This window comes from Trachypithecus francoisi, unplaced genomic scaffold (assembly GCF_009764315.1).
Source record: "Trachypithecus francoisi isolate TF-2019V2 unplaced genomic scaffold, Tfra_2.0 Contig01351, whole genome shotgun sequence".
In the NCBI taxonomy this organism is placed as follows: Eukaryota; Metazoa; Chordata; class Mammalia; order Primates; family Cercopithecidae; genus Trachypithecus; species Trachypithecus francoisi.
This window is the reverse complement of record NW_022681369.1, coordinates 1-4,234: the sequence shown is the minus strand read 5'-3', so window position 1 is coordinate 4,234 and position 4,234 is coordinate 1. Positions and strand designations below refer to the sequence as shown.

At 48.3% G+C, this 4,234-nt stretch overlaps 1 pseudogene; it reads right to left on the bottom strand.

Moving 5' to 3' along the window:
- Window positions 1-1,349: 1,349 nt before the first annotated feature.
- On the bottom strand, window positions 1,350-2,261 carry LOC117091561 (annotated as a pseudogene).
- Between the last annotated feature and the right edge of the window lie 1,973 nt (window positions 2,262-4,234).

Here is a 4,234-nt window from a genome sequence, read left to right as displayed (position 1 = left end):
AACAAATTAGACATTAATTAAATTTAATGCTGGCCAGGAAAGAAGTATTCAAGGCCAGGTAAAATGAAGAAACACAACCAAGTGAATGAAAGTTTTAAATTGATGAGTAGAATGAGACAGGAATCTTTTTTAAGGATTGTAATTTCTAGTGAATATCAGTATCTAAAACTAAGAATTATATGGCTGTCAATTGACTAAAAACTGTACTTAAAATTTGAGGTAGTGAAACAGTCATATATTATCTTCTAATTCCATTTTTCTCTCTCAAGAATGACTTGTTAACTTTTTTTTTGAAATTTTACATTCTCATCTTGAAACAGCTTCACAAGACTTACATGAGAATCTGGATTCTTATAAGACGTCTGATTGTTTATTGGTATGCTTGTATTTCTGTTATGTACATCAATGTCAAACATTCGTTTCCTGAGCTATTCTCTAGAACACAATTTAACTTGTAATGGACACTCAACAAATGGTCAGTCAGATAATTAAATCAACACCTTAGTTCCATCAATTTTCATTTCACATAAAAATGACTGATCTATATCACAGAGAGATGAGGGAAGGAGAGCAGTTGAGACTGAAAGGATGACAAGCAGACCTCATTCTGCAGTGGATTTCCTACAGTCTCCACTTCCGAATGCTTGGAAACACTTGCCATACTCAAAAAAATAGCTCACAGCGCTGGGCTAGCATGGGGAGGCTTAGCACTAACAACTCAGAATTCCACCGCCTTGTACGGGCCTCAGTGTCCTTACTGGGCCCTGGCGTAGGTCTGAGGGTCTGAGGTCTGTTGGTCTGAGGGTCCTAGGGAAATCCAGCCACTCAGGAGCCTGAGATATTGTAGCATCGCGGCCGGACCTCCTCTCTCAGCGGACTCATTTTCCAGCACCCCCTCCACTGTCTCTGCCCAATTCCTCGGGGGAAAAAGTATTTCTTTTTTCTTTTGATAATACTTCCTGAAACTTTTGCGGGTACAGAAACCACAAACTGATTGACTGACAAAAGGGGGAAGAGGAGAGGCAACCAGAAACCTTGGGGGACCGGTTCCCTCCATACCCAGGTCTCTTCTCCCCAGCACAGCTTAGCCCACAGCCTGGAGGTGCCAGCGGACACCCTCACCCTACACGCATCCGGACATGGCCTTGACCTCTTCTCCCACAGCCCAGTGGCTCAGTCCTGAGAAGGAACCAAAGTAAGAGGGGAAAAAGCCCTGCCGCCTGATCCCGCGCTACCACTCACAGACCCTCGGTTGATTGGCAGCACTGAACAGGTTAAAAGAAAAGAAAACAGAAAGACCCAAACACCCAGACAGAAAGACCATGTGCAGAGAGAGTGTGCCGGGAGCCTCAGTAGCCGGCCTCCTCCTGGGATATTCAGGGGCCTTCCCTGGGCCCAGGCAGTCGCTGGCACCCGAGGGAGCCCTGTGGGCCACTGAGCCTTGTGGACAGTACTTGGGGTCATATTTCTGCCAGCCCAGGCTGAAGACTTGGCCGCTCTGGTTGGCGCCCTGCGTGTAGCCCGTCTGCAGGGACATGGCGTTACCACACTTGTTGATTCCCAGCTTGGTGTCACAGATGTGCCGCCGGTCCCAAGAGCCGTCATGCGCACCTGGCTGACCACTTGTTTGTGCCCATCTGGAGGCCGATGGTCGAGTGGTCCATGGGGGCAGGATGTGGTTCTTGGGGTCGTAGAGATGCCTCCTCGCGCCATATGCGGTCGTGTCTGGCTGGCTGGAGCATTTGTTGGTGCCCTTCTGCAGCTCGATGACGCAATGTCCCGCCTTCAGAATGGCGTATTGGAAGTTCCGCTCCTGCTTCTCCGAGTACTTGTCACCGATGTCCCCCCTGCTCTGTAGTCCCGTAGTCTTGGCCTTCCCTGCCAGGGCGAGAAGAGACACCTGCACCTGCTCACGTTCCCACTCTCAAACAGGTCGTTGGCCTCAAATAGGTCCACGGGGTTCATGCTGTAGCTGACCATGGCCTTGGTGAAGTTGGAGAAGTTTTCTCGCCGGTGCCAGTTCTGGAGGGAGCGGCTGATCTTGGGGACTGAGCCCTGCTGCAGTTTGTTCATGAGTGTGCCTAAGATAATCCCGTCCTTCAGGCCTTTCTGGAAGTCGCGCCGATGAAGCGGCTGGTGAGTCCCTCCATCCAGCTGCGGAGCTCTACCTTCTTCTGGGCGTCATATTTGGAGGGGAGCCAGTTCTTGACCTCCGCAAAGAGCCTGTAGGAGCGGCCCTTGCTGAGCTGCGTGAAACTCATGACTGGAGGGCGCGGCAGCGGGATGGGACAGGACCGGACGGGGTCACTAAGTCTTTTTGCTAGTTTGCAATATTTTGTTTTCACCACACCATTGTTTTTAGTACATATGTGTACATATGTTTTGAATATTTAAAAAATGTGTTAAAAATGTTAGACATCTCCCTTTTTTTACCTTCCCTTTTACCCTTTACTGCCATTTACATCCACACAGACGCACACGCATATACACATACTGACCAAAATTAATTTAGATGTACAAATGGGTTATTTGAATCCAAAAAAGTCAATCTATATTAGTTAAAGTGTCATGCCAGTGCGAATTATTTTTATAATCCTTTCAAGAAGAAAGAACTTCCAGCTGGGCGCAGTGGCTCATGCCTGTAATCCCAGGCATGATTTTGGGATTTTGGGAAGCCAAGGGCTATGTATCACGAGGTCAGGAGTTCAAGACCAGACTGGCCAAGATGTCGAAACCTTGTCCCTACTAAAAATAGGAAAAAACTTAGCTGGGCATGGTGGCATGCGCCTGTAATCCCAGCTATTCGGGAGACTGAGGCAGAGAATTTCTTTTTTTTTTTTTTTTTGAGACGGAGTCTTGCTCTGTCACCCAGGCTGGAGTGCAGTGGCCGGATCTCAGCTCACTGCAAGCTCCGCCTCCCGGGTTCACGCCATTCTCCTGCCTCAGCCTCCGGAGTAGCTGGGACTACAGGCGCCCGCCACCTCGCCCGGCTAATTTTTTGTATTTTTAGTAGAGACGGGGTTTCACCGTGTTAGCCAGGATGGTCTCGATCTCCTGACCTGGTGATCCGCCCGTCTCGGCCTCCCAAAGTGCTGGGATTACAGGCTTGAGAATTTCTTAAACCTCGGGAGGCAGAGGTTGCAGTGAGCCGAGATCGCCCTGCTGCACTCCAGCCTGGGCGACAGACAGGGAGTCTGTCTCAAAAAAAAAAAAAAAAAAAAAAGGAAAAGAAAAGAAACAACTTTCTTACTTTTTTGAAGAGATTATTCTGTATCCATTTTATAATTTTGTGGCCACCACAAAAGATGTGTCAAACCACAGAGTGGAAATAATAAGTGGTAGTTTAAAATGTTGAATTTTGGCCGGATGTGATGGCTCACGCCTGTACTCCCAGCACTTTGGGAGGCCGAGGCAGGTGGATCACCTGAGGTTGGCAGTTCGAGACCAGCCTGGCCAACATGGTGAAACCCTTTCTCTACTAAAAATATAAAAATTAGCCAGGCTTGGTGGCACAAATCTGTAATTCCAGCTACTCAGGAGACTGAGGAAGGAGAATGACTTGAACCCTGGAGGCAGAGGTTGCAGTGAGCCGAGATTGTGCCACTGCACTCCAGCCTGGACGACAGAGTGAGATTCCATCTCAAAAATAAAATAAAATGTTAAAGTTTTACAAGTCCTTGTTCCTATTCTAATTTTTGAATGCAACCACTGCGTCTTACAAAACAGTCTCTTTAAACTATTTTGCTGTATGGCTCTTTTATGTTTAATAAAAGTAAGAGCCTGAAAAACGGCTGTGTTCTGTAAAATTGAATTACTTTCTACCCATTTCGCAGTGTTTTATCTTTATATTCAAATATATATAAATGACTGATTGATGAAATTTTTTCTTTTAAACACTGCTGCTGAATCCATGGAGAAAAAAATGGGTAAATTTCCAGAAGTAGGCTCCCTCCGCTCCAGTTCGCCCCAGGGGGCGCGGCCAGACAGAGACTGAGGAGTGCGGCTGGAGCGATGTGGCGCTACCCACAAGCCTTCACCCAGCTCGCCTTGTCCCTGGAGGAAGGAGCAGGAGGCAGTGGCGGGAAGCCACAGGCTGCGGTGGCTTCCTGCTCGCGGGTGGAGGAGGCAGTGCTGTGAGCCGCGCCGGCAGCGCGGACCCCGTGGCGCATCCCGGCGGGTGGGACAGGTGTAGACTGAAAATACAGCCTTGAGAAAATGCATCTAGCTGTAGTTG